The sequence below is a fragment of the Mastomys coucha genome, unplaced genomic scaffold, assembly GCF_008632895.1.
Source record: "Mastomys coucha isolate ucsf_1 unplaced genomic scaffold, UCSF_Mcou_1 pScaffold6, whole genome shotgun sequence".
NCBI classification, from domain to species: domain Eukaryota; kingdom Metazoa; phylum Chordata; class Mammalia; order Rodentia; family Muridae; genus Mastomys; species Mastomys coucha.
This window is the reverse complement of record NW_022196912.1, coordinates 7744643-7758993: the sequence shown is the minus strand read 5'-3', so window position 1 is coordinate 7758993 and position 14351 is coordinate 7744643. Positions and strand designations below refer to the sequence as shown.

The window sequence follows — 14351 nt, the reverse complement described above, 5'->3', positions numbered from 1 at the left end:
TTTCAGTCACCTGTGTGCAAGCCTTCAGGTCCGCTGGCCTTCTGTAAGGCCATGGGAAGACATATATGGTCAAACTCACATTCCTATTCTCTCGTGCAGACATGTGGGCTGAGCTGGTTTTGCAGGGTAATTTCTGATTAATGACTGTCCCCTAGAATAGCAGGTGACATGTTTCATGAAGAGAAAAGGAAAATAGAAGTGACAATGCCTTGGTATGCACTGGACAAAAGCACTCTTTGTTCAGCCACTTCAATAGAGGGCAACTGGTGATTCCCTAGACACAGGCTGGAGGAAAACCCTGCCCCAAAGACCATGCTTGGTCTTTGTTTCTGGCTGTTGGTTTTTCTCTCTGGCTTCTTGTGGATGCCTCAGCCTGTCTGTCTATTCTCTGGTCCTGCTCTTGACACTCCACCTCAGTGTCCAGGTTGGTTCCTCAGGTTCTGCTCCAAAGGGGGGTAGAGATAGTTGGTATCAAGAAGGCCTTCACTCTCCTCATGCTCACAACCCTTCCCTCCCACCTCCACCTCTGGCCAGGGAAACCATGTGCAACACCCTTTAATGGACAGGTTCTTCAGGAAAATATGGAGGGCAACTGCAGACAGAGGAGCAGGCAGACCCTCTGCCCAGTGTGTGACTGGAGCCATGTCAGGAACACCTCAGGGGTGAAGAGTGGTTCTGGGAGCAGACATTTGTGAATGAAAGCATTGTTGTGCCACAAGGTATTCCCTGAGCAGTTGGCTGTCCTCACTGTGGATGGAGAACAACGTGGGGTTCCTCCTCCCAAAGGCAACAGCATCTCTCGGCCCATGTACTTCCTCCCTCATCTATTAAGAACTCTGCAGCAGGCTGCAGTGGGTGGGTCCTGGGAGCCCTTTAGTCTGCTCCTGTCACTGACTTTGACAACTGCATATTCTGGATTATTCTGGCTTGTCCAATTAATACTATACTACACACCATTTATCCCCAAATTGCCCTCTTGCACTGTGTGCATATACACATGGGCCACCTCCACCCTCTATGTCACTAACAATTTTATTTGTGTAATGGGTGAGTTTTATTTTGCAGGAGGCATAAGAACAACACACACACACACACATACAGGCAACACACACACACACTAAAAATGAATCTTTCTTCTCAACTCCTTGTAGAGTCCTCCTTCTTCTGTCTTACCAATTATAGATAGCGTCCACTCTGCAACAATAACCAGCAAGGGTTCTGAGTCACACTGGTTCTCCTCTCGTTTTGAGACACAGTATCGTGTAGTTCAACCTACCTTGAGCTTGATAAATAGCCAAGGGTAACCTTGGATATCTGATATTCCTCCTCCCACTTCTCAAATGCTGGGATTACAGGTATGGGCCTTTTCCGTGCTATGTGAACACTTTATCAACTGAACTATACTTCAGCCTCCTGATTAAAAAAATTTATGAAGTAAGGAGATGACAGGATCTCTCCCATATACTCCTTGCTTGCCTAGAACTCTAGGTAGACCAGGCTGATCTTGAACTTAGAGAGATCTGTCTGACTGCCTCCTGAGTGCTAGGATTAAAGCTGTGTGTCACCAGGACTGTCTTAACATTTTATTCATTTTTAGTGTGTGTGTGTTGCCTGTATGTGTGTGTGTGTGTGTGTGTGTGTGTGTGTATGTGTATGTATGTATGTATGTATGTATGTATGTATGTATGTATGTATGTGTGTATGTATGTGTATCATGCACGGACAGTGTCCTCCAAGGCCAGAAGGCATGGTATTTCCTAAAACTGAAGTTACAGAGGTTGTGAGTGCCTTGTGGGTGCTGGCTGGGAACTGAGCCCCCATCCTTTGCAAGAGCAGAAAATCAGTGCTTGTAGCCATTGAACCACTTCTTAGTCCCAGCCTCCTGATTCTTAAAGTATTGTATGCATGTGTTTCGTACAAGCACAGTCTAGGATTCCTTCTAGATTGGTACCCCACAGCCCTCTGGGATGCAGCCCTGCTTCCTCCTAAGTGAGTACTTTTCCAGGTCACCTCTGGAAAAGGCAGGTTTTGTCTTCTGTGATCTGATGTGAGCGGGCCTCTTGGGGAATAGACCTTGGGATGATGGCACAAAGATCTAACAAGGAATGATTCCACAAAAATCTAAAAAGTCTTCAAAGGTCAAGACTCTAAAACCAGAAGCTTAAAGTATGGGAGGAATGAACCATGGTGGGGACTCTCCACCTGAAAGCCACGTGGGGTGCTGCTTTGCCAGGACAAGCTGGGTCACTGGAAATCTTGGCAGTGATATTCAGGTTCACACTGTAGGTTTTCTTCCAGCTAAGTCTAGGAGCCATTGCCCCAGCTGCAATATGAGGAACAGTGGTTTAGAACTGGAATGCCACCTGAGAAGGAGTGAAGAATTTAACTTGGGTTAAATTCTTCTTGGTGGGGAGGAAGGGGTGGGGTGGGGGCGGCGGTAAGCTCTTCCCAGGGAGGTCTGAGTTCTTCCTGTCTCTTTCCCTTCCCTCTTTCCCCCTTTTTCCTTCTGCGGCCCACCCTCTTAATTTCCCCCCTCTCTCTTTTCTTTCTGTCTGCTGATTGCCTTTCTAAAGAGTCAGGACGCAGCGTTCCCTCTTTCAAGGGGCTGGGGATGGAGTGACAGGCCCCTGGCGGGAGCAGGAGGCAACACTGGGTGTCCTACTCCCATAAGTGCGGTGGCCTCCGCCTGGGCAGATGCAGCACCTCCCGCATTGTTCGGTCCTGAAGACGAGCAGCTGCCGCGCTAATTGCCACCAGCAGGGGTCCGCGCGGCGCTCACCCTCCTCCTGCCGATTAGGAGGCCGCCCAGGAGGGAGGTTTTCAGGAGCCAGTGTTGCGCATTATTCCAGGAATTTTAAACACTCGTTAAAGGCTTTGCCGTGTCTCACTTCAGTACACATCATGCTCCAGTTACTGCTCGCAACCGCGGGGGCATCAGTGCGGGCAGCACTTATCAATATTTTAGCACGAGAAAGGCAAATGATGTTGAAACATTGAACTATATTTCCATCTGTTCAAACTGAAATGGGACAAGCGCAGCTCAGGAAATGGAATACCTCCTCCCCAGCTGCCTCTGAGGCAGCGATACCCACTGGCCTGGCCTCAGCCACGGCCTTCGATTCTCCTCCATCTTCTCACTTGGTTCTAGCCTTCATACCCTGTGGGCAAGTCCAAGGAGTTGAAATGTCATACTCCTTGGTTTGTCTGTAGAACAACAGAAGGTGGTGGTAGCACCTTGAAGATTCTGGATGTGCACAATATTAACATGTTAACATGTGCCTTTGCCATGGACTGAAGGAGTAAAGTAGCCTCCAATGTGATAGGCCTCTTTGGGATTTGCGGCACTTCATCTGCACCGGCCTGAGTCAGCAGAGCCTACAGACTGATTACCCCCTCTGCAGGAGAATCTGGTTGAAGGCAGGCATGGCTTCTAATTCCAGCTCTTCCCGAGGTTGAGGCAGGGTGAGGAGTACAAGGCCTGCCTGAGCTGTAGAGTTCAAGCAAGGCCCTGTCATAAAACTACAAAAGGATCAGGGCTGTAGATTACCATAAGAGCTTGCCTAGCTTTGTGTGAGGCCCTGCATTCAAATCCTAACATGAGAAGAAAAAGGACCATATCCAGGAGTTAAACCTTGAGGTAAAGACCATTAAGAAAAAAAAAATATATGTGTGTGTTGTACTTTTGTTTCTCCTGGAATAAAACAAGGTTGATTCACAGGCAAAAATCCCAAGGAATGGGCTGGTGAGATCACTCAGTGGTTAAGAGCATTGACTGCTCTTCCGAAGGTCCTGAGTTCAAATCCTAGCAACCACACGGTGGCTCACAACCACCTGTAATGAGATCTGGTGCCCTCTTCTGGAGTGTCTGAAGTACAGTGTACTTACAGATAATAACTCTGACTTCTCCTTTTGAAGCTGTTTGATTAATTTGATTCATGTCCAGGATAAAGATGTGAAGAGGGGGTCCAGAGCCTTCAGGCCCCAGGATTCACATTGCTGATCACAGACACTGTGGATGGCTCTCAAGTCTTGAGTTTATTTCTCACACCAACCCGGAGAATAATTGAGGACGTTTCTAATGCTGGTCCTGACGCTGGCAGCTGGGCTGGTGACACCTTGCCTTCTGATGGGGGCATTTCTATTGTGAGAACTGGAGTGGTAGTGTAGTGGTGTCTTGTAGTGAGAGAATGCAGTAGGATAAGGAGATTGTGGAAGGCGGACACACTGACTTCATCTGTCCCTCACTTGAAGGCAGGGCCATCCTCATCCCTGGCCAGCTGGAGGAGAACCATTGCCCCAGTCTTTAGAGATGAATGCCTTCTCTTTAGAGAGCCTTTGTAGTTAGAACAGGGGATGAACATTAGACCAGAGAGTCAAGATCACATAAAGACCACAGCTAAGCCGGCTCTCAAGCTGAACCCAGCACTGTCCAAGATACTCCAGGCAAATTATTTCTTTTAGAGCCTGAGATATAAATATTAAACCCACTATACTTATGAGGAAACTGGAAGTCTGGCAGACTAAATTGCATGTGGGATGACACACCCAAGGTCACTGAGTAGCACATCCAGAACCAGAACCTAAATGTATATATGTATCTTTAAGGTTTGTGTTCTTTTTTTATTCAGGTGCTGCATGTAACCTCAATGTCAAGAGCCAGGGTAGAAAAGAGCAGGCAGAAGTTGGGTGGGACTTTCTGCAGACCAGAGCCAAGAGACATCATGGGTGTAGCAGTATTGTTCTTTCAAAGGTACTAACATATGGCTGGTCCACAGCTAGATGAATCTACAAGTGCAGGAAAGATGATCTCTTCAAAGCAGGAGCATCGGAGCATCAGCTAGCTGCTCAAGAGGACAAGGACAGGTGAAGGATGAATTCAGGCTGTCCTGAAATTGAAGGGGCAAGGTCAGGGACAAAGTCTAGAGACCACCATACAGGTGGGGGACTGACCGGTAGCCAACATTCCAGGGGTTCAGCAGACTCAAAGAGGTGCATCCCAGACAAAGGATGAGGGCACATGGTGAGGATGGAGGCGATGGAATAACTGTGAAGATTTTATTTTATTAATTATATTCTATTACTATATCTAGAGCACATTGATTTAATATGCATAAATGATTTGAAATTATATTACAAGGTAAAGACCCAAGTGTCTCAAGATTTCTGAAATATGTTCAATAACAGAGCCATTAAAGCCACATAAATGAACTATGTCAAGATTACATAGACAGGGAATTTTTGAAAGAACTATTTATTTATTTTATGTGTGTGAGTACATTGTAGCTGTCTTCAGACACACCAGAAGAGGGCATGGGATCCCATTACAAATGGCTGTAAGTCACCATGTGGTTGCTGGGAACTGAACTCAGAACCTCTGGAAGAACAGTCAGTGCTCTTAACTGCTGAGCCATCTCTCCAGCCCCCTAGACAGGGAATTTTAAGCAGGAAATGTAATCTGCTGACACTTTTTCATATGCAGCCTTTGAAGTACTTAAGACTGGTTTGTAGGACAGTCAGCTTATGTCAGGCAATTCAGCATTGTGGACTGAGGATCTACTCTGCACTAGACACCATTCCAACTTGGACGACATCAGAGCACACAAGCAGTTAACGGCGTGTGTCTTCACGACAAGGGGGATGGACCGTGAGGGAGAAATGGAGTAAATAAGCAGACCTCGGTGTGCTTGTGTGTAAGGGCAGGGCGGCAGCTTGCATGCTTAACAGTGACTGCCACTTGGCAGAGCGTCTGGACTCAGTTTCCAGCACCCACACAGGGGCTCACGACTGGCTCTTCCACAGGATCTGATGGTGTCTTCTGACCTCTGCAGGCTGTGACCACAGCACTAAGGACACATAAAATACTTAATTAAAAAATAAAGTAATGGAGGCTCAGTGGGTAAGAGCACTGACTGCTCTTCCAGAGGTCTTGAGTTCAGTTCCCAGCAACCACACGGTGGCTCACAACCATCTGTAATGGGATCCTATTCCCTCTTCTGGTGTGTGTGAAGACAGCTACAGTGTACTTATATAAATAATTTTTTTAAAAAAAATAATGGTAATAAAAATAGGATAAGGAAGGGAACTAGGCAGGATGTTTGGGTAAGTTATGAGAATACACATATATGAAGAGAACTGGCTGCTCCTCCAGAGGACCCAGGTGTAATTGCTAGCACATACAGGGCAGCTCACATCTGTGTTTAACTCCAGTTCCTTGGCTTCTGACACCCTCATACAGATATATGTGTAGGCAAACACCAATGAACATAAAATAAAAAAGTAATAAATAATAGGGAGCTGGAGAAATGGCTCAGAGATTCAGAATATGCATATATCTAACACACACACACACACACACACACACACACACACACACACACACCCAGAGTTGTCATCCTGGGCCTCAAGGACAAAGTGAGATGTGATAAGTCTCAAAAGAGGCCTGTGCTCCAGAAAGGGTTCCATCTAGGCCTGGAGACATGCTTGCTGTGTTTGAGAGACCGCGAGGAGCCACTGTGAACTCAGGAGCAGGCCACTTTAGGAGTGATGTAGGGGCCAGAGCCAGTTTTCCAATGTCCTCCAGGAGCGTTCATGCTGTGAAGGGTTGCTCTGGAAGAAAGTGGAAGCCCTTGGTCCTTCTGAGAAAATAGGTTGGAGTTCTTCCAAACTTGCTTGGGCTGGGACGCATTCAGGTGAAGGCTGTTTGGGGGCGTGATGAAACAGGAATGAATCATCACGAGTTCAGTTTGGACGTGGTGAGCTGGGGGGCCAAAAGCACCAGGCAGGAAGTTGAATGGACAGCTGGATATATAAGTAGAAGTGCAGGAAAGATCTGGAGGCGGGGGGAGGGACACTAGAGTCGTTGTCCTGTTGTCTGTCAGCAGAATTTCAAGCCCTATGCTGCTATGGCTTTAATGTGGAGGAGCTGGATGGACAAGGGGAAAGAAGTCTGGCGGTGCTCCGAGAACTCCAACTTAGAGGCCTGTGAGAATAAGCAGTCAAGGAGTGACCAGGAGCACAGGAGGACAGCCCAGGATGGCCATCCTGCTGTCAGAAAAAAATGTCTCCAGGCAGGGGACTGCGTTTGTCACTTTCCTAGTGTTGTAGAAGAATACACGACAAATACAAGAGAGGGAAGATTTATTCTGAGTCACATTTCAGAGACTATCAATCCATGCTGGGCTGGGGACAGGCACAGAGGCTGTGGTGGCTGGAACCACAGTGACGGGAGCTTATGGCAGGGCTTGTTCACATCCTGACAGATCAGGAAGCAGAGAGCTCAGGCTACAACCAGATGTCCCCTTCAAGGCCTGCTGCAGTGACTGGTGTCTGTTAGCTAGACCACCGCTCCACATGCTCCACATCGTCCCCAAATAGTGCCCTCAGCTGGGGACCAGGTGCTCACACCCAGATTTCAACAAGGCCCAGAGTACTTCAGAGCAACTCATGCAGAGAGTAATGGACCACGGCACCTAGTGAGAGAGCACACAGCAAACACCAGGCTTCAATTTCTGTTCATTGCGGTGAATATGAAATGTCCCTGTAGGTTCATATTGGGTCAGTTGGTCTTCAGCTGGTGGCAATGTTTGCAAAGGTTTTGGAACTGTCAGAAGGTGGAACCTTGCATAAGGAAGTTGCTCTGGGGGCAGGCTTTGAGGTTTTATAGCCTGCCTTCACTTCCTGTTGTCTCCTTTTGGACTGACAACAGGGCATGACGGGCTGGCCTCCCCCCACCCCAGCACTGTAGGGATGGTGGCATGTGAGCTTTGGGGAAAAAAGGAAGGGACAGAAAAGCTCCTGGTTATTGGCTCTTCATGTCTACAAATCTACAATTAACCAGAAACTGGTGGAAGGCAAGTCTCACCCATCCACCACCAGAGTAGAGTGACTCCGCCGCTCATGTCAGCCTTAGTAAGCGCCTCAGGTAGGGACTGTTGTCATTCTGTAGATCTCTAACCTTTGGACACACTCTACAGGGGACCATAGCCAGGACAGAGTTCTGATAACGTTGGGCTTTTGCACCCTAGCATGGGTTCTCCAGAGACTCTCTGAATCTCTTTTGACCTCCACCCTTGAGCTGGGAATCAGATCGTCTGTCAAGCTCACTGCAGACATGTACACATAAGCAGGCTTGCGTATCCTTTGACATGATCACTCTCTCTTTAGCTCTTAGCTTGTGTTAGTCTGTCACCAGGAGAAACAGCCCCTACTGTGATCTCTAAACACTCATGAGCTTGGAGTGACCCAGCCTGACACGAGTGTAAGGAACAGCTGGAAGGAGGCAAGGTGACAGTTCCAGCAGAGCCTGGGGCAGGAGTCCTAGAGAGAGGCTGATTCCAAACTGAAGCTGCTGGCTCCAGGTTGGGGTTGGCTGGTGTGTGGTTGTCTGCTAGGCTTGGAGTGCTAGGGCCTGGGTACCTACCTCTCTGGGTAATTCATCAGAGTTTGCTGTCTCACCCCTGTCTCCCGTCCACACATCCTCAGTAGCTAGCACATGCTCAGTAAATGTTCCATGAAGGATGCCCATGAACTCATGCCTCACCCTTAGTCATACAAGGTGAAGACTCCAGCCATGGAGATTTCCCTTCCTTATGTTTATTCCTGGGTCCATCCGTCTTCTACAAAGCCCTGTAGTTTTCATCCCCAAGGCAAAAGACCTTGACAAACAGGAGTCTGTATTTTTAGCATGCCATGCAGACAATTCTGATGTCTGTGGCAGGTCTGGGGTCCCCAAGTGAACACAGAGAAGTGCTGACTTGTAGTCCCAGTCACGCTTTCTATGGGCCAGATGGGGCCAAGGAGGGGCAGGCAGAAGGTTGGAGTGAAAAAGTCCGTCTTTAACCACCTTTGCCCAGCCTAAGCCTCACTGTGGCAGGACAATCATGCCTTTGCATTGCGTGCTCTTAAAGAGCTTCTGCTATGGAGATTCCCTTCTTCCGGAGCAGTGGTTCTCAACCTTCCAACATGCTTCGACCCTTTACTACAGTTCCTCATGCTGTGGCGATCCCCCAACCATAAAATTATTCATTGCTATTTTATAAGAGTAATTTTACTACGGTTATGGATTGTAATGTAAATCTCTGTGTTTTTTGATGGTTTTAGGTGCCACCCCCACCCCCACCCCAATGAATGGCCATTCCACACTCCAAAGTGGCCGAGACCCACAGGTTGAGAAACATTGTTCGAGAGGCTGCTGAGGAAAAACCCTATTTACTTCAGGGCCAGAGCTGATCCTGACTGAATCATGGAGAGCACTCCCATATCTGCCATATCCTAAGACCCCAAGGTCCAACCTGGGCACCTGATTTTAGGTTTTATAGAAGTATTTTGATTGGGTAAGAGAGATCTCTCTCCCCTCTCCTCTCTCCTCCCTCATCTTTCTGCCGTTTTCAGCTCATCACTCAGGCTGAAAGCACTGGGCAGCGGATGGTGTCATCTGCCTGGCACGACAGTCAGGAGGCATTGGCTCTGTTGCCTCACCCCTCGTGTCAGGCGGCAGGATAAAAGGTAGTCCCAGAAAGATGTTATTTAGAGACCAGTCCAGAGTGGGGCATTTTTTTTTGACAAAGCCAAAGCTGCTCTTTTAGATAACTCCTTTCCTTCTGGGTAATCTCTGCTCCAGGTTCTAGATGAGCATCCCAGCATACGGAAGGAAAGCCTATGCTGGAACATCTGGGATGGGGACTCACTACCTTTCCAAGGTCCCCAACTCATCTGTGCTGTGTCAGACTTTCTCCCCAGCCCTGACTCAGAAGCAGTGGCCTGTGTTTTCTCCTAAGTCTTAAACAAAAAGCTGCTGCTTTCTGGGACACTGTGGGGTGGGGTGGGGTGGGGCGCCAAAACCCTACTGCTGAAGTACTAAGAGGGTGCATGATCCGAGTTCCTCATCCATAGGGATCCTGGAGCTGGTACTGCTGGTGCCCATGAGACCCACCCCGGGCTAATGAAGGCCCCTTCCTAATGGGGACTGTCCCCTCCTGAGTTTCCTCTTTCTGCTATGACCTCAGGACCTGTCAGTTCTACAGTCCATCAGCCACTACTCTAAGCTAGTTAACATAGCAATGAGTGGCCCTGGTCCCCAATTACTCCTAAGCCAGGGTCTGGATGCTGTCCCTGAAACCTCTCACACAGCAAGTGCTTATCCTGAAGCTCCTTCTATGAATAGTTTCCATTGATTGTCAACTAGGCAAGACCTAGAACCCCCTATGAAAAGAGTCTTCCGCCATGGTTGTGAGGGATTATCTAGACCAGATGAACCTCTGAGAGTGTCCACGAGGGGTTTTGTTGATTGGGCTAACTGAAGTGTGAAGACCTCAACTACGTAGCATTATTCCCTTTGGCTGAGACCTTGTCCTATGTACAAAAGAGAAAGCTAGCCAGGTGGCCGCAGCAAGAGCATCCGTGCACGCCTATAATCCTAGCATTTAGGAGGCAGAGGCAGGTGGATCTCTGAATTTGAGGCCAGCCTGTTCTACGGAGTGAATTCCAAAAAGAGCAGGGCTACACACAGAAACGCTGTCTTGATAAACAAACAAACAAACAAACAAAAATATGAGAGAGAGATTGAGAGAGAGAGAGAGAGAGAGAGAGAGAGAGAGAGAGAGAGAGAGAGAGAGAGAGAGAGAAAGAATGAGAGGGGCGGGGGAGAGGGAAAGAGGAAATTGGCTGATAACCACCATTCCTCACTCCGCATTCTCACCTTGGATGCACTGTGACCAGCTGCCTGAAGCGCCTGACAGTGTGACATTCCTACCCGGACATGACTGTACCCTTGAACTGTGAACTCAAACAAAGCCCTCTTCCCTTCCTGGGTATTTGTTCACATCAATAGGAAAAGCCATTAGTGTGCAGTGTAGCTAGCCGTGTAGTATAGTGTGCCTACTTCATCTCTCCTCATCAACTCCAGGCCTGCTCTCAGCCACTGCCCTCGAAGCACTAGGGCTCTGTGCACACATTCCCATGGCAGAACACTCACCGTTGAGGCCTGCCCCCCCAGCCCAGCACAGTTGTAGCCATTTTGTTCCAAACCTGCCAGCTATTTCATATTGCTGCTATAATAGCCTTGCCAGTCATTGACGCAGAAAAATAACCGCTCAGAGCAGGGTACCATTATGTTCTGTATGTTCTGGGGTTTGTTAGTCTTAAGAAATTCCACAACCGTAAGCTTCATGTAGGACTCATCAAATTAAAGGTCAATATGAACTGTTATGAGTGAGGGCTGACCACCAGGCAGCACTTCCAGCACCTGTGTATGAGCTCATCGTGGGTTTTGCAGTTTTGGCCTTTATAAGCTGACCCTGAGAAACATTCAGCATGCAGCTTTCAGCTGTTGCCCTGGTCAATTAGTCATTAGGCTTGTGTTCAATATTCCATCCCTGTCTGGCTGAGATTGGTGCTCATGTGATTTGTAGGACAACTCCCGAACCCCAACACTAACAGGCTTCATATTTGAAAACTGATTTCAAAGCTTCCATCATTAAGACTCACTGAATCCAAAACCTCAGTGTGCATTTGTTCCTAGTGATAAGAATCAAACAGCATGAAGTTTATAATACTAATCATTTTTAGGCATACACTTGAATGTCACTAGGAGCATTCACACTACTGTGTGAATCCATTACTTTCATCAACTCTAGAACCATCTTTGTAACCTAAACTCAGTACCCACAAAACACCAGTATCCCATGCTCCTCCCTCCAGCATCCAATGCCTCCTCCCTCCAGCATCCTATGCTTCCTCCCTCCAGCATTCTATGCCTCCTCCCTCCAGCATCCCATGCCTCCTCCCTCCAGCATCCCATGCCTCCTCCCTCCAGCATTCTATGCCTCCTCCCTCCAGAACCCCATGCCTCCTCCCTCCAGCATTCTATGCCTCCTCCCTCCAGAACCCCATGCCTCCTCCCTCCAGCATCCCATGCCTCCTTCCTCTAGCATCCCATGCCTCCTCCCTCCCAGCCTTTTTTTTTCTACAAGAATTAGACCAACCCAGGCCCCTCATATATAGGTATTAGATAATAAAGTAACTAATTATTTGCATTTGGATTATTTCAGTTAGTGTTGTATCCTTAGGCTCATTCACAGAGTAGACTTGAAAATTTCATTCCTGAGTGGGGCTGACTAATGAATGATATAACACATTTTCCATCCACTGATGGACATTTGTTACCCTGGTCTATTTAAATTTCTATAAAAAATATCTTGGACTAAGCCATTTATATCAATATATAACTCACAATTTGTAACTCACAGCTCTGTATCCTAGAAAAATCTATTCAAGGGACTGGAGAGATAGTTCAACAGTTAAGAACACTGGCTGCTCTTCCAGAGGACCCAGGTTCAATTCCCAGCACCTGCATGGTAATTCAAAATTGTCTATATCTCCCTTTCTAGGGCTTGTGACACCCTCATACAGATATACACGCAGGCAAAACAATGATAAAATAAAAATAAATTTTATATTTATATATAATATTATATCTATTATATCTATTAATATATACTATAATGTATGTTATATAACATATTTGTGTGTATATATGATATCTGATATTTACATGGTAAGTGGATGAATGCCATGTGTCAGTGATCTAGGACAGGCATCCTAGCTCTCTGGGTCCTACTGCTGGGCAGTGTAAGAACTGCTGCTCAACATGCCAGGACACAATACAGAGCAGGAATGGCCATTCACTGTGTCATCTGTGTCTCTGGGCAGCCCCTGCTGCCTGTAAGATGAGGACAATGCCCACTTCCCTGAATGGCTCTGATGACTGAAGCGTCTTGGTGACCCTCGCTCTCACATCACTGACCCAGCTCATACACGGGGACTATTGGTTCAAGAGTTATCAGTAGTTTCTTACCCTCTCCTCTGCCTCTAGATGACCAGGACCTCAGCTTTCTTATTAGAATTCATGCCAGTAGGAGGCCTGCTACAAACCAGCTCTCCCCAGGACCCTGGGAAATGGGGTCAAGCCTGGGCCTGTCTTGTACCAATGTTTAATTTAATTTTCTCTGGTTCCTGGGAATCTGGGATATAGATGCTCACGCTAGGAGCTGAATCTGCCACCTCAGTAACATACATGAACATGTATGAACTGTCTCTTTTCCTTTCCATTTCTCTCCCCCCACCCCCGTGCCTTTCCCTCAGGGTGACTGTAAAACACACATAGCCTCAGAGAACATTTTTCCCAATGCTGTAAAGGCGGCTAATGTCTTCAGCCCTGAAGCCACTACAGCTACACTTCCGGAGACTACAGATAGTAATGAAAACCAAGTCTTAGAGAATGGACTCGAGTGATGAAGAACAACTCATACCCAATGCCTTAGTCCACAGCCCTAGATAACTATGAAAACCAGGCCATAGAGAGCGTGTGTGTGCATGCGAGTGATAAAGAAGTGCATGAAATAATGTGTGGAACACCCTAGTTGTAATTGGCTAAATTTAGCTTAAAAATTCTGGTCTGGCACAGCAAAATCGCTCACCTCCTGAGGGTCCAGTGGAGAAATAATCTGCGTGGACCCCAAGCAGACTCAGACATCTGCTGCTTAAACAACAAGCGTGCAGAACCGCAGCTCAGCTCCAGAGGATCCGGAGCAAGGAACACCGAGTTGCATCTCACCTGCGTGCTGCCGCTGGGAGCTAGGGATACGCCTGCCAGGCCAGAAAGGTTAGTGAGAGTGTTTGTGTGAACGAATGAATGCAGGCCCATTTTACCATTTATTTGCTTTCTGCTGTTTATGAACAAATACAAGTACTAGAACTTTTTTCACTGGGTTTCGAGGAATTTGTTTCCGCCACACTTTACTTACCAATTGCTACAGTCCTCATCCCAGGCAGAAGAGTCAGCGGGGCTCTGAGACAGTGCCTTGACTCAAAACAGAAAGTTTATGAAAACTACGCAGTCATTATTATGGATGGAAGAGAGATTTAAAGAGAATAGCCCTCAAAATATACCTCTTGTCAATCATCAGTTTTAAAACACCAGGGAGCCTCAGACTGGGGAGGGTAAAGGCCATGAAATTCATTCCTCCTCTGTTCCCAATCCTACTGACCTCACCCAGTCTCTGCCTGAGCTCCTTCAGTGTGGAAAGCCACTTGAGCCGTGCCCCGAGACAGCGCTGGCTTCCGCCATCTGAGAGCGAGCGGTTATTTGGCTAAGCTTGCTGCCCTTGGTTGCTTCTGCATTTGGTGACCTATCTGCTTTTGCTACGTGGCCCATTTGGATTGGCTAAGCTTGGGAGTGCTTAACGGCCGAGGGTGTTGCCCTTGGTGCTGAAGTTTTAATTGCCAAGGGCCTTGCCCTTGGTGCTGAAGATTGTTCAAGGTTCCTGAATAAACTGCTAAAAGAAGAGCTCGTG

At 47.5% G+C, this 14351-nt stretch overlaps 1 long non-coding RNA gene across 1 annotated transcript; it reads right to left on the bottom strand.

The window, feature by feature from the left end:
• Window positions 1–7120: 7120 nt before the first annotated feature.
• LOC116080630 lies at window positions 7121–14164 on the bottom strand. The gene is made up of 2 exons (XR_004114508.1): window positions 14046–14164; window positions 7121–7469 (listed from the first exon to the last, which is right to left on the bottom strand). It is a non-coding gene; the product is annotated as an uncharacterized LOC116080630 (long non-coding RNA).
• Window positions 14165–14351: the final 187 nt, after the last annotated feature.